The 25775-nt window shown below is 35.5% G+C and overlaps 1 protein-coding gene across 1 annotated transcript in view; it reads right to left on the bottom strand.

Moving 5' to 3' along the window:
• GUCY1A2 (guanylate cyclase 1 soluble subunit alpha 2) overlaps window positions 1-25775 on the bottom strand; it is a 328461-nt gene that overhangs the window by 209304 nt on the left and 93382 nt on the right. The gene's annotated exons all lie outside the window — the stretch shown is intronic.

Below are 25775 nucleotides of genomic sequence, written 5' to 3'. Positions count from 1 at the left end.
ATGTTACCATTTTTCAGTATTTGTTTCAACTTTTGTGTTTTTTCATTTATTTTTATTGTATTATTTTCCATTTCCATTTATCTGCCTACTATCCTGTTCCACCTCCACCCCCCTTTATCCCACTCCACCCCCCCAATCATCACACTGTTGTCCATGTCCATGAGTCCTTTTCCTTTATTGCTCAATCCCTCCACCTCCCACCCACCCCCAGAACTATCAGCTTGCTCTCTTATCTATAAATCTGTCTCTATTTGCTTATTAGTTCAGTTTGTTCATTAGATTCCATGTATGAGTAAAATCACATGGTATTTGTCTTTGTTTGGCTTATTTCATTTAGCATAATGTTTTCCGTGTCCCAGGCATGGATTTATTTTTAAATGTTATTCACCCAAATCATACTTATAATTTTAAAAAATGGAAACATCCTCAACTCCATCAATAAGAATGATTAAGTATGGTATGTCATTATTATAAAAAATATACAGAGCCATAACAAATAATGTTTTGAAGTATTTTTACTGGCATGAGTATTTACTCAAATATTAATTTGAAATTTAAAACAGTTTGAGTCTACATGTAGTATAATCCTAATTATATTTTTAATGCATGTAAAAGGCTAGAAATAAATACAGAAGCCTTATAACTTTCTGTGACCAGGGAAAGATGGAATATTCTTCTAAATAGTTTATATATACACTATTATATTAAATGTTGTATATAATTATATTTATATATACTATGTCTTACAAAGAGCAAGGAGAATTTTTGGTAAATAGGAACAAAAAGGGTCAGAAATCATTTTAACATTTTTAAATTGAAAACTAGTTATAAAAGGATGCATCTCTATGAAAGCCACTGGTTAGTTTTGGCTGGAGATGGCCATCCATGACTATGAATCCATGACCATTAAATGTAGATCACAATTGATTCCCCCACTTCTCTCTAGGCACAGAACTAGGCTCTGTTTCTCAGTTTCCCCTGCAGTTAGTGTGACTACAAAATGTGAATGGAAATTATGTATACTCTTCCTAGCTCTGGTCCATAAGCTTCTGCTGCACAATATTCTCTGCCTTTTGTCCCTAACAAAAGCTGAAATGGCAAAGACCCAAAAAGTCTTGCATCAGCCTCGGTCCCTCAATGACTATGTAGAACAGAGCTCCATCCTCCTGATTTGGAACACTTGTCAGTTAACTATGAGTTGAGAAACACTTTAACTTTGCTTGAGCTATTACATATTGATATCTTTACAGCAATATTACTCTAGCTAGTATAAAGACTCTGAGGGAGGAGGACTTGCACCAGAACCAGTCAGCTGGATATATGGTTGGCTATGAAAACTGAGATTTCCTCCAAGGCACCCACCACTAAGACATATGCAGGCATAGATGCCTGACACATAGGTGAAGCTCAGTAAGGATTTGTTACAGGAAAGAAGAAAGAGAGGAAGGAAAGGGAGAAGGGAGTTAGGAGGAAGGGACTAAAGGGAAGAAAGGCACTTAAGGAAGAAAAGTGAACACTCAGAAAAAGTGGATAACATACTGAATACAAAATGCACAATTTAAAAAATGTTTACCCAGGGCTAACCTCAATATATATACTGAAGATAAAATGAATTGAAAATGTTTTTAGTTTTCACAATGGCCACTTGTACTGAAGACTACTAGAAAACCAAGCCTGAATAAAAGCAAATTATTTACTATTCAGAAATTAGCTATCTGAAAGCCACAGATCATGAAAAAAACCATTTTAACCACTCTGTTTAAACTCTTTCTCTAAACACTAATGATCAGCTATAGAATTTTGTATACCAACTAGCAAAGAAATAAACAATAAACAGAGGCAGCTGAAGTTAAAGCACAGGATTTAAATAATCCTTAGATTTGATAATCACCCCTTTAATGTAAAAATATTGGTTTTGCATGTAAATTACAATTTGAAATTCCAAGGGGTATAAGGCCTAAGCATTTCTCAAATGATACCAAGCTATATGCATAGAATTTAATAGTTTAGTCCTTCACTTCCAATTTTGTGGAATGATACTTTAGGAAAAATGGAATTTAAAAGAAGAAAAGAAAAGACTGAATTTCTTTGCTTTACTTTGCATATATAGACTGGATTTTTATTTTTAATGACCATTTCCCCAAAGTACTGTGTCTTGCTTATTACTGACATTTGGTATGTTTTATTCATTAGGATATTTCTTATTTTCTACATGATTCAAAGCTTTTGAGAAACGTAAGATTTGATAAACATTTTGAAGGCAGGGAAAACCCAAATTGTTTCTTCTTAGGAGAGTCATGACTACCTTCTGGTGTGGAGAAACTGCCACTGGAAAAATTAACAACTTTGATTCTCTCTGGTATGGTTAAAAACTGAACAAAAGGTGTTAGTGGGAAAGAAAAAGAGAAGACCTTACTTTTTGTACAAACATGCTTTTAACATATTTTAAGTGTTCATTTTAAAGCAAACTATTAAAAGCTATGCATAATTTAACACATAAAATCAACTTGAATACATAAATCAATAGCTCTAGCTATTGAATATAGATGAATATTTAAAAGAACTGATATGTTTATTGTTAAGAATTAATCTGAGTAGAAACCTAAAACTGCAGGAAATTCATATTTCATAGCCACTTGCCTATTCTTGTATATTTATTGCTCAGCAAACAAGCTGCTGGAAAAAATAAAAATGAATACAAGTTTTATAATACTGTAAGCCACCTGACTGTTTCAGATTAACCCACAGGTTCTTATAAATTTAGACCTAAATTCCCCACCAATTCCCATCTTTTTAAAAAATCAGCTCTGAGTACAAATTACTCAAAATCACTAAGATTCAATTTTATTAAAATAATTCCCATCACAGCTCAGAATACTTCCCATCACTTAAAAAATACTTTGAAATACTTTTTCTGTCATACACTGGTTCATGAATCTTCCCAGCATTTTGAAAACACATCTGTAGAGAAAAGGCTAAAATTCCATTTAAAGCCAAGGTTTTCCCTCTGGCTCAGATATTCTCTGTGTTTAAAAGAATATTCTCTCCTGAACCACATAAATAGCTATGAAGGACAGGGAACAGTATAAATCTCTAATTTAAGGTATTTTCCACCTACAGACATTCATGAACTAAATTTTCCTCTTCAACTACAGTGGGGTAAAATCTGAAACTGTGATTCTCTATATTCAATTATAATGAAGGCTTGGGAAGTAGCTCAGCATAGTCCTTTCAGTGGTTAGATTAAATGATTTCTCTATGCCCTAACAGCACTTGGATGCTAAAACACTGTAGATGAAATATCAACCCAGGAAGAGAAAAAGCACAGCATTATACAAAAATAAAGTTGTTAACTGCACCCTTAATAATACCTGCTGTTTTTCTGTTACACTAAAGCATATCTGTATAGCATTAGAACAACCAGCTGAGCACTTGTTCAAACCAACTAGGAGTTCAAACTGCCTACTTCTGAACAACCGGCGTGGATTCCTACCACTGAATGTCTCATAACAACCAAATACTTTTGCACAATGTAGACACAATCTATTTGCATTTGGCAAACACTCTCCACAAACATTTGCCAAACCAAGGGAACTGTGCTAGCGTTCTGCACACAGTTAAAAATGCAAATTGATGTTTTGCTTATGTTGTGGGATAGTTTTTTAAATAAAAACATATATAAAAGCAACCAGATGTTTCAACAAAATTTGTCTGACCCATTAAACACACACACACACACACCATAAAGTAAAGCTGCTTAAAATATAAACCCAATAGCCACTGAGTGAGACTAGACAGGTATAAACCTAATGTGCTATGTAAATTTATAAGCATGACTTGCATCATCTCAAAATTATTTATATTAAGATACTAATACTATAGTAAGTTTATTGCACTAAGTTATTCTTAAATTCCAAACAGATTTCCTATAGGGGAAAATACCCTATACTTGAAGGCCCAAATATCCTTAGCAACAACATAAAAAGAGTATAAACCTGATTCAAGAGAGCCAATTGGGTTTAACCTGAGCAAAGACTAGGACTCGAGGAAAGCTAATGTTTGTCACCTTGTTGATTCGATTCAGATAAAGGTGAACGATTTTTTAAAAACTATGAGTAGGGGAGACAGGTGGGTAAAACAAGCAATCACAGTATAGCAAGTACCATTCACCCAGTAATGATGACAGAGCCCACTCTAGTTGTCTCATCATGTAGTAAAGAGTCTTCAGTTGTCATGTCATTTCTATGTTTGATTCTGAGATATTTTAAGAAAATTACTAGCCATACCATGCCCAGTTAAGAGCAAATACAGTGACAATATTGAAAGCGCTAATCAAGCAAGAAATAAGTACAAGGAAAATTAAATAAAAGTATCATTTTAAAATTTAAAATCTAGGAAAATTAAGTTTATTGTATGGATGTGTGGAATTTTCACAGTTAAAACTACTCTGAAGGTTAAAGAATAAGTCACAAGGGGACTTCCAGGTTTAGCACTGAGTGTAAAAAGCTTGAAGTTGTTGGCTCTGTCTTCTAACAAGAAAAACGCTGAACAAACTGAAAATCAACAACTTATTTTGGATTAAATAATGCAAATAAGAAAAGAGTGTAGTGAAAATATTTGGTGTTGAAAGTTAAAAAAGACATCAACTTAGAATTTTATATCCAATGATATTTAAAAGTAAAAAAAGAAATAAAAACATTCTCAAACAAAAACTGAGAAAATTTATTGCAAGCAAAACTGTGCTACAGAAAAACGTTAAAAGGTTCTCCAGAGAGAAGTAGAGTGATATAGGTGAGAAACTTGGATCCAGAGGAAGAAACAGAATTGGAGAAAGAAAAATAAATAAAAGTAAAATAGAATATTTTATTTTCCTTATTGTTAACTTATCTAATAGGTAACTGTGTTCAAAATAATAACATTGTATTGTGTGATTATAGCAAGTGCATAGGTGAAATGAATGAAAGTGTGATATCATAAGGAATAGGGAGGAAGGAACTGGGTTTACTCTCCTGTAAGATATCTACACTACCCATGAAGCAGGGTAATGTTATTCATAAGTGGACTTGGATTTGTTGTAAAGATATATTACCAAATCTAAGGCAATCACTAAGATTAAGTCACAGCACAATGAAAAGTATTGTGTTTATGCAATCAACAATTTATCAACGAGATAAAAAACTTTTGAGAGTGTGGCTAAAATTTTGCATATTTGTGGGTTTAATGTTAATCCTGGGTAAGGTAAAAGCTTATTTGAGAACAAGAAGGAAACACTGTAGCTGTCTTGTTGAGGATTCACTAGCCAGCCACTGAAGCAGTTCTAAATCACTCTGGAGATCATTAACAAAAAGGGACTTTTTGCTTCAATCCAAATTTTATATATGTGAACTAAATAAACCAAGTGCAAAAAATTAGGCGTAAATTTAAGATTTTATACGATTGCATATTTTTAATCTTATGCCTATTTCTTCTAAATACATTTAGGCATTATAAGCTGAATTCCATTCAGCCACTTTAAGCTCATTTACAACACTCCCGACCCCCACAAAAAAAAAGCCTTCTGAAACCTAACCTGAAATACAGGAGCTTCTACATACACAGCATTTTCTCTCATGGTAAACACCAACCTCGCGATACAAATACCTGAAGAGGAATGAGGGTACTCCAGAGAATAAGATACACAAAGAATATGATCAGAGTACACTATTAACACACTAAGTTATCACTCTGTTTATTACAAAAAAGAAACGGCTTTCTAAACACTAGTCACAAGATGCACTCTTTTGCTTAAAGCATAAAGACAGATTTCTACTTCCAGTCAAGATGGAGGCATAGGTAGGCACAGTGTGTCTCCTCACACAACCAAAATAAGGACAACAATAATTTAGAAACAAAAAAAAACAACCAGTAGTGACAGAAAATTGAACTGTATGGAAGTCCAACAACCAAGGAGTTAAAGTGGTCACATTCATCCAGACCAGTAGGAGAAGTGGAGTTGGGTGGCCAGGCGGAGATGGGTCACGGCAAAGCTGTTGCTTGGTGGACACCAGGCAAGTAAGGTGGCAGCGGGCAGACCCAACGAGGTAGCAGGTTGTGGAGGGGCTTGGCACACAAGGCAGCTGGCAGACTGTACCGTCCCACATTGGCACGCAGATAAACCAGGTGAAACTGGGGAATGAGACAAACCACGCAACCCAGGGTCCCAGCACAGGGAAATAAAGCCTTGGGACACTGTTTGAAAACACCTGTAGGGGTTGAGGTGCCAGAACAGACTCCCAGCCTCACAGGAGAGTTCACTGGAGAGACCCACGGGGCCCTAGAATGGACACAAGCCCACCCACATGGGAATCAGCACCAGAAGGGCCCAATTTGCTTGAGGGAAGCAGGGGAAGTGACTGAAATCCAGCAGAGAGAGGAGCAAGCACCATTGTTTCTTCTCAGACCCCTGCCCTACACACAGCATGACAACCAAGCAACTGGGTAGCCCCGCCTGGGTGAATACCTAAGACTCCACCCCTCATACATAAGGGGTGAGTCCAGACCAAAAAAAAAAAAAAAAATGGCCCAAATGAAAGAACAGATCAAAGCTCTAGAAAAAATACAACTAAGTAACGAAGAGAAAGCCAACCTATCAGATGCACAGTCCAAAGCACTGGTGATCAGGATGCTCAGAGAATTGATTGAATTTGGTTGCAAATTAGATGAAAAAATGAAGGCTACACTAAGTGAAATGAAGGAAAATTCACAGGGACCCAATAGTGATGGGAAGGAAACTGGGACTCAAATCAATAGAGTGGATCTAAAGGAAGAAAGAAACATCCAATCAGAAAAAGCATGAAGAAACAAGAATTCAAAAAAAATGAGGAGAGGCTTAGGAACCTTCAGGACATCTTTAAACGTTTCAACATCCAAATCATAGGGGTGCCAGAAGGGGAAGAGGAAGACCAACAAGTGGGCAAGTCATTTGAACAAATAATAAAGGAGAACTTCCCCAATCTGGCAAAGGAAAGAGACTTCCAGGAAGTCTAGGAAGCTCAGAGAGTCCCAAAGAAGTTTGACCCAAGGAGGGCCATACCAAGGTACATCATAATTACATTGCCCAAGATAAAAATGAGGGAGAGAATCCTAGAAGCATCAAGAGACAAGGAGACAGTAACCTACAAAGGAGCTCCCATCAGACTGTCTGCTGATTTCTCAAAAGAGACCTTGCAGGCAAGAAGGGGCTGGAAAGAAGTATTCCAAGTCATGAAAGGCAAGGACCTACATCCAAGATTGCTCTATCCAGCAAAGCTTTTATTTAGAATGGAAGGGCAGATAAAGTGCTTCCCAGAGAAAGTCAAGTTAAAGGAGTTCATTGTCACCAAGCCCTTATTATATGAAATGTTAAAGGGACTTATCTAAGAAAAAAAAGATAAAAAACAGATACAGTAAACTGACAGCAAACTCACAATTATTAACCACCACACCTAAAACAAAAACAAAAAGAAACTAAGCAAACAACTAGAACAGGAATAGAACCACAGAAATGGAGATCACATGGAGGGTTAGCAACAGGGCAGTGGGAGGAGGAAAGAGGGGAAAAAGGCACAGAGAATAAGTAGCATAGATGGTGGGTAGAAAATAGACAGGGGGAGGGTAAGAATAGTAAGGGAAAAGTAGAAGCTAAAGAACTTATAGGTATGACACATGGACATGGACTAAAGGGGGAAACTGGGTGGGAGAGGGTATGCAGGATGGAGGGGAGCGAAGGGGGGAATAGGACAGTTGTAATAGCATAATCAATAAAATATATTTTTAATAAAATAAAAAAGAAAGAAAGAAATAGCATCATGGCAAAAAAAAATACAGATATATTTCTTTTACAGAGTTTAATGAAAAGCATAAAGGGCTTTATAGGTTACATATTAAATTTAGACAACTTTGAAAATCATAAGTGACAGCAGCTGTTATGGCAATTTTGCTTATTATCCATTAAGTTATACAGGGAAAAAATAATGGTTTACCAAAAAATAAATAGTAAAAAATTTTGTTGCAAAATTACCAGTCTATATATGTAAAAAAGTGGTGAAATTTCCTAGCTTTTCTAATCTTCATTGTTAAAATGGAGATGAGAATACCTATCTTACTTGGCTGCTGTCTTAAATGGGAGTGAATCAAGGCTGGCAGTCCTGAGCCTGGATCACAGTATAGGCTCTCAATGATCAGCCATTATTTCCATGGAAGTGATTTTGAGATGTCATTTATGCTGCTTCTCATTTATGCTGCTGCTTAGAAAATCCTAGATAATCTGGTTTATCCCTAAACTCGGGAAGTAAAAGAAAAAGTAAACAATATACAGAGATATGTACATTTTTAGAAGATCACTAAAAACAAAACAAAACAACAAAAACACCCAACCAAGGATGATTATCTCTTAGTGGGTGGAGTAGTGCAGAATCAGAGGGTGAGGCAAGACGATAGATTCTGGGAGCTGCCCAATAGAAATATGGAAATGTTTAAATTGTTACATTAGGAAGTAGATTCACAGGTCATTGTTTTAACCTTATGCTTCATAACTTCATTGATTATGTTATTTTGCCTGTATGAAATATTGCTTTATAAAACCACAGACATAAACAACAGTGTGGGAATTGACTGTAGGAGCAGGGGGGTGGATGGGCAGAGGAAGGCAAAGAGGGGAAAATTGGGACAACTGTAAATTGTTGAATAACAATAAAAATTATTTAATTAAAAGATGACAATAAAAAGATCAAAATCAAACTTCTAATGGTGTTTGTGTTAAAGGAAAATCAATTCTTCTGATTGAAGATTTTGGTCAATCTGGCCCAAAATTAACATTAAAAACATACAAAGAGTTTTAAAGCTAGGGAAAATTTAATCCAGTTATTTCCAATGGTAGGTAAAGAGCAAATCTCACACAAAAGAAATAAAAATGAAAGTTCTAAATTCTTCAGTTTAAAGACATTGTGTTAATTAAGACTTATTAAATTTTAATGTCTTTAAATTTGACTCTTTGAATTTATTTTTAAAGATTTTATTTATTTATTTTTAGAGAGAGGGGAAGGGAGGAAGAATGAGTGGAAGAGAAACATCAATGTATGGTTACCTCTCACACACCCCCTACTGGGGACTTGGCCCACAACCCAGGCATGAACCTAGACTGGGAATCAAACCAATGACTCTTTGCTCTGCAGTCCAACACTCAATCCACTGAGCCACACCAGCCAGAACATGACTTCAAAATTAAAAATTATTTGGGGAAGCTATAAGGAATAGATCATAAGCAATTCATAATCTATTATTTTACCAATGTTTTTAAAATACAAACATCCACATTTTTATATGCCTGGAATGTATAATTTAGGAATGAATAAATGAATACAGGGAAAAACTAGAGAATGAAACATTAATTACTGTAAAGAGTATATATGGACCTTTCAAATAATTTTTTATCACTCTCTTTTTTTATTTACTGTTTCCTTTAAGTCAAGTCTTCCATAAATACTGAGTGGTGAGTATGTGTGTGAGAGAGAGTGAGAGTAAGTAAAAGAGAGAGAGAAAATTCTCCATTTCATTATATTTTAGAATCTTATTCCATGAAATTATACTTTAATATTTTCTAGAATTTCTGATTTCTACTTTTCTAAATTTAGGGAATAAGTATTCTCTGAACACTTATTGTGCTCTACTCAGCATTCCTTTTTCCTTAGCTATTATGAATTCTAGGATATGATCATGTTCTCTCAAGATTCCTATCACTTTTATTTCCACAATCAACCAACCTTGCTAAAAAGAAATATGTCCAGAGAAATTCACCTATCAGTTTCCATAATTTTTACATGTGTTCTAAAAAATGATATTTTCATCAAAGCAAGTAAAAGATGCCTATCATGTGTTCTGCTTTCAGTAAATTGCCAGAAGACTGTCAACAGACATCTGAAAACTGAGCTACTTACACACAGGGGTTGGCAAAAGTAGGTTTACAGTTGTGAATATACAAAACACAGAGTACTCACAGAATACTCTTGTATTCCTACTTATTAATTATTGCATTGTTTTCCATACAAACAACTTTGGATCATTTTTGCCCACCCCTGTATATCTGAGCTTTATGTTGAACAATCTCTGTTAGGGAAGCATCAGTCACATTTTCTGACCATCTTCTGTTTAGGGTATTACACTCCCATGAAACTATTTCCATAATTTTTATCTCTTTTAAACTGTACCTGTATGGTCTTCATGTTTTAACTGATTGGTTTACATAGGGGTGTACTTCTTTTGCTGTTTCTCTTAGGTGTTTTCTAAAACAAGGTATACATTTCCATCAAGTCGCAATGCTGCTCAGTATTAACTGGTGATGCTACCCACAAGACTATAATGTACTAGACCTCCTATTTCAGTGTATTACCCATAAATGTATATCAGTATACATTTATCAAAGGCTATAACATTGTTTTTTGACTCCCCTGTGCTGCTTTTTTCTATCAGTTATTATACAAAGGCATTTTCTTTCTATGCCTCCTGACATCTGGTTTTCCAGACTTGCCTAAGCTTCCTGTTTAATTGCCACCTTAAGTTTCAGTTAAAAGATTTCTTGGTTAGGTTACTGAGTAGGCTACTAAACATGTTCCTTGGCACTTTGTGAGAGGTACTCTATTCCTGTAGAATAGCATCCCCTGATACCTATCCACATTGCCTGGAACACAGCACCATGGATTATCCCTCATCTGACTATTCTCACATTTCTTCCTTTCTCTTGGACAGCACTGATCTTCAACTGGCACAAGAATCAAAGCAGTTTTCAATATATTTGGGGTCCTATTCTCTATAACCACTATTTGGTTCCTTTGAATTATTAGAAATGATCAGTCAATGTGCTGATGTATCTTAGTAAGAGCACGCGCTTCTTAGTTGTCCCAGCTAAGGCTGGTATTTGGCTGCCTGCATAGCTCAAAAAGAAATCAAACACCATTGTTAGCACCTCTTCCTTCTACATTTTGGAAAAGAATCCCTTACAAATGTTAGTGCTTGTAAATCCTTCTACAATTCTTTGAGTGAGGACTGCAGTACTGGGACCATGGGAACGGATTCCACGGTTTACTATCTTCAGAGGCCTACAGAAATTACTTCAGTCCATTCTGCTCCAATGTCCTCACTTGTAAAGAAAAAATTTCAAACCTCATTGCATTTTTTAAGAATTAAGTAAGTCACAATTTGTAGAACTACCATTTCTTCACCAGTAAAATATACTTAGTACAAGTGGAATGGATTAAGGGTCAAGTGTTGGGGGCTGGGGCCAGGAAGGAAATCCTTTAATAAGATTTTATTCCCTCCATCCCTTTCCTTTTAATTTACGCCTCATCCTTCCACTTACCTGCCTCTTGTTACAAAGTTTATTTAAACACATGGCTGGTGATTATCTTGGGCAAGAAATGGTGACACACACTTTAGCTGGTCATTCATATACTTCCCTGGGTGACTATTCCCACAGTGCCTCAGGCTACACTCAGTCTTTACAGGTCCCTGAAAATTGCCTCCTTGCTACACCTGTTCACCACAGGACAGCTGAACTTTTGTGGACACCAACTTTGTATCAGGCTTCCTGTTCCTACATGCTAAAATCTGCTACATGTTAGGGATCATTTTTCCCAGCTAAGTGCCAGTCCAGACCGCTGAGGTAAATGTGTACCTCAGACAGCTGGCAATGAGGTTCCTCACCACTGCTGTCCTGACAGCTGGCAAGGCTCCCATTCTGTTGACTTCAAACTTGCAAGTCTGCATTTTCTCTTCAAAACCCTCCTTAAACCAACAAATGTGCAGCTTGGTTTTTTTGCAAAAGTTTAAGATTCTTAGTTATTTTAAAGGTGAAAAAGACCATTATGTAAAAAAAAATTAAGGATGAGACAAAAAGTGGAATGTCACTTCTAATTAGCTATACACTCATTTATTTAAGGCAATGGTTCATATGAACGACTTGATACTTGTAAACAAATATCATTTTAGCCAGCTTTTCTTGACCAAGTAATATTTTAAAACAAAATAAACTTTTCAGGAGAAATTTTTTTTTAAAGATTTTATTTATTTATAGAGAGGGAAGGGAGGGAGAAAGAGAGAGAGAGAGAAACATCAATGTGTGTTTGCTGGAGGCCGTGGCCTGCAACCCAGGCATGTGCCCTGACTGGGAATCGAACCTGGGAAACTTTGGTTCTCAGCCCGCGCTCAGTCCACTGAGCTACACCAGCCAGGGCAAGAGAAATTTTTTAACTTCACCAAATAGTTATAGTAGCCATTTATTCCTTTCCATTCATATTTATCAAGAAAATGCAGGGATTAAATTCTACTTCTGTTGGAAAACTAGGTAAATTCAATTAAAAGGGGGTGAAAATTGGGCAAATTGTAGACCAGGAGTAAGTCAATGTCAACTGGTCTCTGACAAGCAACCTGTGAACAGAAAAAGGACTAGGGGTAGATTTCATTCATTTATTCATTTTCATGATGACTTTTATTGAGTGTCTATTCCACAACTGATACTGGTCTTTGTATGGGCATTAAAAAGAGGACTATGATGTGGCTGATCACTCAGTGAAGTGAAACTGGACAAATTATACAAAAATAGTTGCAATCTGGGGTCTGTCCAGAAAAAAATCCAGCCATTGTTAATATAACAAGAACAAATTGCATGACATCAATGTAACCTGGCAGCCAAGGGAGTGGACTGAAATGAGTATCTCACTGACAACTTCAGAAGAATGACAACTTCACTGTACTAGTAAGTGGGGTGGTAGAGGCTGTTGAGTGAGCATGTGTACTGTGTGGCCATCACATACAAAATGAGCGGGTAGGGCAACGAATCTGCATCAGATTGTTCACTAAGCTTGCATATTGCTCTATGGAAATGATTTGGGTGATTCAGAAGGTTACAGCTATGGGCAACTGGTGATTGGCAGCTTTATCACAACAACATACCACCTCATGCATCAAATCTTCTGCAGAGTCTTTTGGTGAAACATCAAATCATGCAGGTGACTCAGTCCCCCTACAGCCAGATTTGGCACCCTGTAAGTTCTGACTTTTCCCAAAACTAAAATCACCTTTGAAATGCAAGAGATTTTAGACTATTGATGAAAGGGAAGAGATTTCAAGACTACTGATGGGATTCAGGAAAATACAACAGGGCAATTGATGGCAATTGGGAGAACTGGGCAAGGTCCCAAGGTGCCTGTTTTGAAGGGGACTGGAACATCATTGTCCTATGTGCAGTGTTTCTTGTATCTTGTGTCTTCTTCAATAAATGTCTCTTTAGTCATAATACATGGCTGGATACTTTATGGACAGACCCCACACTTTGCTGTGTAACAAGAAAACTTAAGAAGTATCATCAAGTATGATAGCAACTCTGTTAGAAGTGCGGGTAGAACATTGTGGGGAGTGTTAAAGATGGGTGGTTGTTCAGTTTTGCTTAAGAGAGTCAAGAGAGAGTGTGTACTACTGAATATTGGAAGATAGTTAGCAATTCATCATTGTATAGGAACAGTACAATCCAATATAGTTTCCTTGTTTACATCTTTTCTTGAAATTCCATAGACAACAGGACCAAATATCAAAGCCCCAGAGACTAAATTCTAGATTTAAAAAGAAAAATAATCAAAGAACACGTAACCCAAACATATAAAGAAAGAAGCTCATTTACTGTTTAGTAGTGACAATTTCATGGGTGTTTCCTGAAGAGAACTAAAAGTACTGCGAAGCCCATCACAAATATATTTAAAGAAAAGAGCTTTAAACTGCCAATCACAGTAACAATCATATAAAATGCATTTACTAAATTCACTTTAAAATAGTTATAAGTAATTAAAATAGAGAAAATAAGGTTATCTCAGTAGAAAGAAAACGTATTTAGTACTGATGTTTTATATGCTTTGAAGTATTGTAATTATAATGCATTATTTTTAATAAGCACCTCTGCGAGCATATTTAAATATAAGTAAAAAATTTTTCATAGCAAAAATTAGAAGTATATACTATAAAAATACCAACAATTATTGGTAAAGTGCTTAAAACAGCATCATGAGTTTTTTATAAGATGTCCATACTTCATTTTCCTCCATATCCTTTTCATTTTTGAAGACACTCTAAATGCAGCCTTACAGAAAGAATATCTAATCCACTGAATACAGAATCAGTCTTCAAAAATATTTCAATAGCTGGAGCAATAAGCTAAAACTAAAATGATAAGATTTAACAGTGATAAATGATTCACACAAAGACAAAATTCAAAGGCAAACAGAAGACTGATTTTAAACAGTTTACTTTAACCCTGGCTGGTGTGGCTCAGTGGATTGAGTGCCAGCCTGCAAAACAAAGGGTTGCTGGTTCCATTTCCAGTCAGAGCACATGCCTGGGTTGCAGGCCAGGTACCCAGTAGGGGGCGTGCAAGAAACAATCACACATTGATGTTTCTCACCCTCTTTTTCTCTCTCCTTTCCTCTCTCTCTATAAATAAATAAATAAAAGACAACATATTTTAAAAATTTTTTAAAGTTTACTTCAAAATGATCTGGGCATGGTAATTGACTACCAATTCAACATTACACCCAAGCATATTTCCTTAAAAATATAATAAAGCATCTTGCATTAATGGAAATCTGGTTCCTTCCTGGCCAGACCACATCTAGATTATGGCATATACTTCAGGACCTACTGACAAAGTGAGAGCCTGTCCACTGGAGGGCAAACTAGATGATGCAGTCTCTGAAAATTGTATCATGTGCACAGGAGATTAAAAACTAACAATTCCTAGCCTTGAAAAGAGATAATTTAGATTTGCAAACAGCTGCTGTTGTGGTCTTTCACAGGTAACTTTAGAATAGGTCAGCTTGTCCTCCAGAACTAGAGGAAATACACAAGACACAAGACAGATGGACCCAGAATTAGTCTGGAACTGAATCAATCAGCATGCATAAATGCAGATTAATTGCTTTATTTTTTCACTAGAAATAAATGAAAAAATCATTAAATCACATTCCACCAAATCAAGGTTTATAATATATCAATGTGAGTGAAGTATAAATTTATTAACTTCCATTAAAGTATAAATAAGATTTCTATTTCAGGACTACCTTAATTTATTAAAAGACACTGAACCATGTTTAATGTTTTAAATATTGCCAATTGTTTGCCATTTAGATCATATAATATCACATGACTTTTATATGCCATTTAAGCCAAGTTCTATAAGCTATTTCTTATTCACACTTTGTTAGCAGTTCAGGCCAGTAGGAATAATTAGTTGCTTGTTTCTTTCACAATACTGAATAAAGTTGACTGTAAAAAAATTATGTTATTTTTCTAAAACTCTGTTTCATGAATTCCCCTCATTCAGACTATCTGTAGTGCAATTATTCTGAAGTAATGGTACTTCAGGGCTTCTTTAACTACTGAAAGCAATGAAATTCTAGTAAACAAAAGCAATGAAACCTCTGTTTTCTCTGAAATTTTTATCACATTTAGAATACTATGATGAGCCTAGTTCTGAGTTTTTCCTTTCACATTTTATAATCAATGCAATACATGTAATATGTTCTAAAGCCAGTAAAACTGTCAGGTCATATAGTCAACTGTTTCATGCTCTAACTCAGTCCACATGCGAGGCAATGTAATTATGTGACACCATGGGAAAAAACAAGAAACAGGGCATGGACGCCACCTATTTTTAAATCTTGTTTATGGATTTCTCATCATTATTTCCATGTTCACAGAACTCAATTTCCCATATCCTGAAATGCTCTAAGACCAGAACTTGAAGCATGATTTCTGCTCCTACTGGACCTAACCAGAATAATCCATCAGATGTTTCCACACTTCCAGCCAACTGGAACATTCTGAGATGTCCTTCCCTCATATTCCCAGGGAGCCTTGCCAGAAATGTGATCCTCAAGACAAAATATAATCCAAAAAAGGCTTCAAAGATGACTAAAAGACTAAAACACTTCTGGTGGAAAACAGCCCCTTTTTTATTAAGAAGATGCTTTAAATAAAATTTTTAGAACTCTGCCTTGACCAATATGATCATGTAATCCTCCTATTCTCAATGTCCTCCTCCAGTTCCTCTGCAAAGAACCAATTATTCACTCTTCGATGATCCCACAAAATAATATTTATGTCTCAGTTTTCTTTCTTCTATTCCCAATTTCCTTCTCCAATTCCTCTACAAAGAATCAGTTGGTCACTCTTTCATATTCACACAAATAAGACTTACGTCTGAATTTTCTTATCTATAAGATAGGACTAGTGCCCTGGTCAGCGTGGCTCAGTTGGTTAGAGCATCATCCTGTAACCAAAAGGTTGTGGATTTGACTCTTGGTCCAGACACATGCCTGGGTTGTATTTGATGCCTAGTCCAGGCACATGCAGGAGACAACCAATCAATGCTTCTCTCTCACACAGATATTTCCCTTGCTCTCTTCCTCTCTCCCTAAAAAAGGCAATGAAACAATGTCCTCTGATAAAGAATAATAATAATAATAATAAAACAGCACTAGTAATTTGACCTTATAGGGCTGTTGGAATGATTAAATGAGATTATATATATAAAGTGTTTAGTCCAAGGTCATGCTCATACTGACCACTTGACAGTAGCTAAAAGCAAACAAGCAAAAAAAACAAAATATGAACAGTGAGTAACTAGAGATTCCGTGAGGGCTGAAGTGTCTCATATTCATATGGGTACTCTCTATATTCTTGTAATGAAATGTGTTCAATGCATGGTCTTGAACTGAACCATGATCTGAATAGATGTAGGCAGCAATGGCAAAGAAAGAAGGGAAATGAAGGTGAGTAAGAACTTGAAGTCTAAATCTGAAATACCCATTGTAGAAAAATGCTAGAAAATAAGGACTGAAGTATTTATGTTATGAGCAATGATCATAATTGAACTAATAATAAAAAATGAGGACCCATTATCAGAAAATTACTTTGTTAGGATTTTATTTGTAATCCTTCTTATTTTATGCCTGCCAAATTGTAATGATACAGAAGTACTGTGTAAGCAATCAAATTATTTTACATTAACACAGAAAGTTTAAATATGACCCCTAATTAATGAAGAAATTAACTTTTTATATCTAGTAATACCTCACAATGAAATAGTACTTTACAAAATACCATCACATGTATCTTGGACTTTGACCTTAACAACAAAACAGAATCAAGTACAAAATCATTTAATTACTTCCTCAGCAAACATTTTTTGAGTGCAATGGTTAAATGTTGGGGGTAGAAAAATGAAGGAAATTTGATATATCTGATTGAAAAATTAAGGGAAAAACAAGACAGATGCTGGGCCATGCATGTGACCAGCTCACACAAATTCCCAGAACTTCTGTTGAAGGCCCAGAGTCACAGCTCCATAAGCAGGCCATAATCAATCAGACATTACGAAGAGGTGATATTAATAAAATATTGTAGGAACTTTTAAAGAAATAACACAAAGATCAATAAAAGCAACATCTTTTTATATTTTGATTTTTAGAAAATATTTAAATATGAAATGGGGACAGTATCAATACATCAAAACTCTGTTGAGGAAAACAGGGAGGAGACTTAAAATTTTAAGAATATTATATTAAGTAATCAAGATAATTTTAGAATTTCCTATGATTTTATAACAGATAAGAAAGTTAAATTACTCCAACTTTACAGAATTAGCTCACATAGCTTTCTTCATATTATTGAAAAAATACAACTGCCAATAGCATACTTTGTCACCATTTTTAATTATACCCATGGGACAATCAAAAGAATTACCTAAAATTTGACATTTAAAAGAAATTTAGCTTATCTCAAAGAAAAAGCATTATAACCTCAGATTGACATTAAGTCAATGGCACACTTCTTTATATCTTCTGCACTGTGATTTTACATATATTTATATCTTATTTCCCAAATTCATCTCAGCCTCTGTAAGAATACTCAAGTTATATAGTACCTATGTCTCTTTTTTTTTGCAACAAACACGAAAAAAGAATACACTGTCTGATAGTCCTTCAAAAGAATATACTAATGACTTTCCTGGAAGAGGAAACCCAACAACAAAGGAACCACTAACAGATAACAGCAGAAGAAAGTAAAGGAGGGAGTAGTAACCACACAAACCTCAATCCGGGACCTATCTGGAAACACAACTAAACAGTAGAGACAGTACCCAATACAAACAACTGAACAAGAGCAAGAGAGAATTCTTTAAACCTTATACACACGGAAGAGCCAGCTTCAACACAACCTGCCCTCAGGAGCACAACAAAATACAGGAGGTGGTGGACAGAGTGACCCTCATTTAACCAGCTGGTGAGAAGGAGCCACCAAAGAAAGACTCAACAACAATCAAAACCCAAAGGAAAACACAAAGCCAACTTAAATGACAGCCCAATACCAGTGAGATTGGGAGATCAAGGAAATTGCACCACTGAAACTCACTGCTATTCTACTAAAGAAGTTCACAACATAAACCCACAGAGCCAGAACAGATCAATAGAAGAAGCTGAGGCGAACAAGAAGAGTCTCACAAACAATGGGAAGACAAAGAAACAATCCCTAAATGAAAGGAAAGGAGGAAGCCTCAGAAAGAATGCTAAATGAAATAGAGGCAATTCAACTATCAGATATTGAGTTCAAAGCAATGATTGTCAGGAAGCTCAATGAGCTCACAATGAGCTACCAGAAACTGCAGTGAAGCTACAATGAACTCACTGAAAACTACATCAGCATGAAAAAGGAAATAGAAACTCTCAACCAGGGACAAGAGGAAATGAAGAATACAATTTCTGAACTGAAGAACACAGTAGAAGGTAATGAAAAGCAGGATCGATGAAGCAGAAGATCGGATCAGCGAGCTACAGGACAAAGTAGAAAACAACACCCAGAAAGAGCAAGAAAAGGAAAAGAGGCTCAGAAAGAAGGAAGAGGGATTAAGAGAAATGTGAGACAATATGAAACGTAATAATATCCATATAATAGGGATACCAGAAGAAGAAGAACAAGGGATAGAAAACCTATTTGAACAAGTAATGATGGAAAACTTCCCTAATTTGATGAGAGAAAAAGTCACACAAATCCAGGAAACACAGAGAGTCCCAATCAAGAGGAACCCAAAGAGACCCACCTCAAGACACATCATAATTAAAATGGTAAAATTTCAAGACAAAGAGAGAATCTTAAAGGCAGCAAGAGAAAAACAGGAAGTAACATACAAGGGAGACCCAATAAGGCGAACAGCTGATTTCTCAATGGAAACACTCCAGCCAGAAGAGAATGGCAAGAAATATTTCAAGTAATGAGAACCAGAGGTCTGCAACCGAGGCTACCTTACACAGCAAGGCTCTCAATCAAGATAGAAGGCCAAATAAGAAGCTTCTCAGACAAAAGAAGTCTAAAAGAATACACCTCCACTAAACCAGCTCTGCAAGAGATGCTAAAGGGACTGCTTTAAGGAAAGAAAGGAAAAGAGACAGTGGGAGAGGAACACACGTACATAAAAGGCAATGAATAAGTACCTATCAATAATAACCTTAAACGTAAATGGATTAAGTGCTCCAATCAAAAGACATAGAATAGCTGATTGGATAAGAAAACATGACCCACACATATGCTGCCTACAAGAGACCCACCTCAGGATAAAAGACCTGCACAGGCTGAAAGTGAAGGGATAGAAACAAATTTTCCAAGCAAATGGACAGGAAAAAAAAGCCAGGGTAGCAATACTCATATCTGACAAAATAGACTTCCAAAAAAGGACCAGAAAGAGAGACCCAGAAGGTCATTTCGTAATACTCAAGGGAATAATCCACCAAGAAGACATAAATATTGTAAATACATATGCACCCAAAATAGGAGCACCCAAATACATAAAGAAAATCTTAGAGGACTTCAACAAAGATATTGACAGCAACACGATTATTGTGGGGGATTTTAACACACCACTATCAAAAATGGACAGATTTTCCAAGCAAAATATCAACAATGATATTGTGGCATTGAACAATACCCTAGATGAAATGGGCTTTACTGATTTATACACAGTCCTCCATCCCAAAGAAGCTAAATGCACATTCTTTTCAAATGTACATGGAACATTTTCAAACATAGACCACATGATAGGACACAAAACAAGCCTCAACAATTTCAAAAAAATTGAAATCATACCAAGTATTTTCTCAGATCACAAGGGACTGAAGCTAGAAACCAACCCCAAGGAAAAAAACCCAAAACACTCAAAATCATGGAAATTGAATAGCATGCTATTAAACAATGAATGGGCCAAGAATGAAATTAGGGAAGAAATCAAAAGGTTTCTGGAAACAAATGAAAACGAACTCACAACAACCCAAAACTTATGGGACACAGCCAAGGCAGTCCTGAGAGGGAAGTTCATAGTGATACAAGCCCACCTAAAAAAGTTAGAAACATTTCAAACAAACAACCTCACCCAACATCTACAAGAACTTGAGGAACAACAACAAAGACAGCCCAGAACAAGCAGAAGGAAGGAAATAACCAAGATCAGAGCAGAATTAAATGACATAAAGACTAAAAGCACTATTCTAAGGATCAATGAATCCAAGAGCTAGTTCTTTGAAAAGATAAACAAAATCGACAAGCCTTTAAGCAGACTCATCAAGAAAAAAAGAGAGAAAACCCAAATAAACACAATCAGAAGTGAAAGAGAAGAGATTACAACAGATATCAGAGAAATACAAAGGATTGTAAGAAATTACTATAAAGAACTGTATGCCAGTTCTGACATACAACTGTATGCCTGAAAACCTAGACGAAATGGACAAATTTCTAGAAAAATATAATCTTCCAAAACTCAATGGAAAAGAAGCAGAAAGCCTGAACAAACCAATAACAGCAAAAGAAATTGAAGCAGTAATCAAAACTCTCACAACACACAAAAGCCCTGGACCAAATGGTTTCACAGGAGAATTCTACAAAGCATTTAAGGAAGAACTAACCCCTATCCTTCACAGACTATTTTAAAAAATCCAAAAAGATGGAAGACTCCCAAATTCTTTTTATGAAGCCAACATCATCCTAATTCCAAAACCAGATGAAGACACAACAAAGAAAGAAAACTTCAGGCCAATATCACTGATGAACATTGATCTAAAATCCTCAACAAGATACTGGCAAACCGCATCCAACAGTACATTTAAAAGATCATACACCATGACCAAGTGGGATTCATTCCAGGGATGCAAGGATGGTACAATATTCGCAAATCAGTAAATGTAATACATCACATAAACAAAAGCAAAGACAAAAAACCACATGATCATATCAATAGATGCAGAAAGAGCATTTGATAAGGTACAGCACCCATTTATGATAAAAACACTCAGCAAAGTGGGAATAGAGGGAGCATTCCTCAACGTAATAAAGGCCATATATGAGAGACCTACAGCCAACATTATACTCAATGGGCAAAAATTAAAATCTTTTCCACTAAGATCAGGAACAAGACAAGGATGTCCACTTTCACCACTTCTATTCAATATAGCACTGGAAGTTTTAGCCACAACGATCAGACAAGAAAAAGAAATAAAAGGCATCCAAATCAGAAAGGAGAAAACAAAACTGTCACTGTTTGCACATGACATGATAGTGTACATAAAAAATCCTATAGACTCCACCAAAAAACTGCTTGACCTAATAAATGATTTTGGCAAAACAGCAGGATACAAAGTCCATATCCAGAAATCAAAGGCATTTCTGTACACCAACAATAAAACATCAGAAGCAGAAATCAAGAAAAAACTCCCATTTGAAATAGCAAAAAGAAAAATAAAATATCTAGGAATAAACCTAACCAAAGAGGTAAAAGACATGTATTCAGAAAACTACGTAACACTGAGGAGACAAATCAAAGAAGACACAAACAAATGGAAACATATACCATGTTCACGGATTGGAAGAATTAATATCATCAAAATGTCCATACTACCCAAAGCAATCTACACATTCGATGCAATTCCTATTAAAGTACCAATGGCTTATTTCACAGACATAGAACAAACACATTGAAAATTTATATGGAACCATAAAAAACCCCAAATAGCTGCTGGAATTTTGAGAAAGAAGAGTAAAGTAGGAGGGATCACAATACCTCACACTAAACTATACTACAAGGCCACTGTAATCAAAACAGCCTGGTACTGGCATAAAAACAGGCACATAACCAATGGAACAGAACAGAGAGCCCAGAAATAACCCCAAGTCCCTATGGTCAATTAATATTTGACAAAGGAAGCAGCAACATAAAAGGGAATAAAAATAGCCTCTTCAACAAATGGTGTTGGGAGAACTGGACAGCTACGTGCACAAAAATGAAAGTTGAGCACCAACTCACACCTTATACAAAAAATAAATTCAAGGTGGATAAAAGACTTAAATATAAACTGTGACACCATTAAAGTCCTAGAAGAAAATGTAGGTAGCAAAATCTCAGATATTTCACGAAGAAACTTTTTTACTGACATGTCTCCTAGACCAAGGGACATAAAGGAAAGAATAAACAAATGAGACCTCATCAAAATAAAAAGCTTTTGCACAGCTAAAGAAAACAGTATCAAAATAAAAAGAGAACCAACTGTATGGGAAAACATATTTGCCAAGGATACCTCAGACCAGGGTTCAATCTCCAAAATATATAAAGAACTTACACGACTGCACTCTAAGAAGACAAGGAATCCAATTAAAAAGTGGGCAAAGGACTTGAACAGACACTTCTCCAAGGAGGACATACAGAGGATCCAAAGGCACATGAAACAATGTTCAATATTGCTAGCTATCAGAGAGATGCAGATTAAAACCACAATGAGATACCACTTCACACCAGTCAGAATAGCCATTATAAACAAAGCAACAAACAACAAGTGTTGGAGAAGTTGTGGAGAAAAGGGGACCCTAGTACACTGTTGGTGGGACTGCAGACTGGCACAACCGCTATGGAAAGCAGTATGGAACTTCCTCAGAAAACTAAAAATGGATCTGCCTTTTGACCCTGCAATTCCACTGCTGGGACTATATCCTAAGAACACTAAAACACCAATCCAAAAGAACCTTTGCACCCCGATGTTCATAGCAGCACAATTTACAATAGCTAGGTGCTGGAAGCAACCTAGATGCCCATCAGTAAATGAATGGATCAAAAAGCTATGGTACATGTACACAATGGAATTCTATGCAGCAGAAAGAAAGAAGGAGCTCCTACCCTTTGCAACAGCATGGATGGAGCTGGAAAGCATTATGCTAAGTGAAACAAGCCAGGCAGTGAAAGACAAATACCATATGATCTCACCTTTAACAGAAACCTAAACAACAAAACAAAGAAACAAGCAAAATATAACCAAAGACACTGAAATAGAGGACAGACTGACAGTGACCAGAGGGGAGAGAAGAGGGAATTTCAGAGGAGAATGGAAGGGTTTACAGAAACAAATTTAAAGGATACATGGACAAAAGCTAGGTGGAGGGTGGTAATGGGAGGGAAGTGGGGATGGTTGGGTGGGTGGGCTGGAATGGGAGTAAAAGGGAGAAAACTGTACTTGAACAATGATTAAAATAAAAAATCTTAAAAAAAGAATATACTAATGACTTTTATATCAGGCGTATATTGTAGCAGAGGCACTGGAGTCTCATGGGTTCAGATATTACATTTGGCACAGGCTAGTTGTAGAAGCTTGGAAAAGTTTTCTTACTGTCTTTGTACTTCAGTTTTTTTGTATAAAGTGGTTCTTAGTAACACTACTTACCTCACAGGGTTGTTATAAGAATTAAATGAAATAATACATATAAAATGTTTAGAAAAAATCCTGGCATTAAATACTCAATAATTACACATCATTGTTGACTTCATAGTCATTATCCTTGAAAGGGTAGTAACAAACTGTTATGTAGCCTGTCAGACATTTCCAAACAATATTCCCCAAGTTCACTGAAATCCTGAGAAAGTTTCTAAAAGTTCTAGTCCATAAGATCATCTTTTTAAAAAAATATTCTAAGTTTTTACAAGGAATTGGAGGCCACCAATTTTAAAGAAGTTCATGTTACTTTTAAACTTCCATTAACTTTATTAATCCTTCCAAAATTGCTGTACAAAACACGTTTTCTATCTGTTACATCACTGGTAGAATGGCTATCCAACTACCAGTCAACTCCATACTAAGTGGTATGAAACCTATTTTAAATTATCCTCAGTTCTGAAAAGGTAAATGGTGTCAGGGATTCTGGGCCTCAGTTTATGTTTAATAAGGATGAATTTTTTAAATATTTTGATTAATTCCAGTGAGAAAATAAATGGGATATATAAATATATGATTATAATATTCTAGTCTAATTTTTGAAATGGCGAATAAAATGACTTTTTATATTTTACACTAAATTAAAGAAAAACATCTTCTACAGTATAATACATAATAGTATATAAATAAGATAATGATTGGTCTGATCAATAGCCTTTACAACCCACGCTATGAACGCTAGAAGGCTTCTTCTCAGTCATGTAGTATGCTTTGAAAAATATAGTGAAACTTAACAATATGCTAAAAATAGTGGCTTAGTCATTCCAGACTGCCAAAATGAAAAAGCCAATCCAAAGATTAAATATAAATAATGAGAGGTGACAGATAAAATTGGGAAATGGAGTACCTCAAATGAAATAAATTGACAGTCTTGAAATAAACTATAAATTTTGGTGATAGCAATACCTGAATAGGGTAGGGAGTAAAGGGAATATAAGTTTTAAAAGTTAAGCCAGATAATTCTCATACCCATAGTAATATGATAGGTAAAAATACATATAAATTTAGGTATAATGAGTCAAGAATTACTGAGGGTACAAATAAGAAAATAATAAAGTATTCAAATCAATTTTTGTGCATATAACAAAAGCATCTAGAAATTTATGAGAATATTTTTCCTCCTTCAGGAAACATGAGATCAGACCTTTGTTCAGACTGTAAAAAACATTTCATACCAGACCCACTTAATCATTCCTTCCCCTTGGAATTATTAAATTAGCAGTTACAGGAAACAAAGCAGATGTACATATACTCTATATTTAGACTTTAAGAATAATCTCAAACACATTTTTAAAATTAAATTAGTTTAAACTGTTATGTGATAGCAGTAAGAAGCAACCATAGAAATTGAATATTGGCAATGCTTAAAAAGTCACACTGTAGAAAGTGGCTCTCTTCAAAAAATTGTCTGGGTAAAGCTAAGGAGACCAAACTATATATAAAGTTTCCAAGATAATGATCTTTAAGAAAATCAAACACATGTATATAGTGCCTAATGATCCTTATCACAGACAGAAAATTAGGGTCTGTTTTCTCATGTAAAGACCAAATTATTCATCCTCTTCTATAATTTAGTGGTGTGGATTCAAGTTGAAGTAGTCCTATCTATAGGAATAAAGTTTCAGTAATGCAAGAAGAGCAAGTTCTAGAGAATCACTGCATTATATTGTGTCCATGGTTAATGATATTGTACTGTATACTTAAAGACTCTATTAGAGGGTAGGTCTTATGTTAAGTGTTCTTGCCACAATATAACTAAAGTTTTAAAAAATGTCTCCCTACAAACAGAAAAACAGACTGAAATGTCAAATTCATGAAATACATTCTTATAAAATCAGAAGGATTATAGAGAAACTGAAAACAGAACTTGTAAATAATTTATTAGACATTATTTATTTCTGTAAATTAGTGGGGAATAAG

This window comes from Phyllostomus discolor, chromosome 6, assembly GCF_004126475.2.
Source record: "Phyllostomus discolor isolate MPI-MPIP mPhyDis1 chromosome 6, mPhyDis1.pri.v3, whole genome shotgun sequence".
NCBI classification, from domain to species: domain Eukaryota; kingdom Metazoa; phylum Chordata; class Mammalia; order Chiroptera; family Phyllostomidae; genus Phyllostomus; species Phyllostomus discolor.
This window is presented reverse-complemented; position numbering and strand designations above follow the sequence as displayed.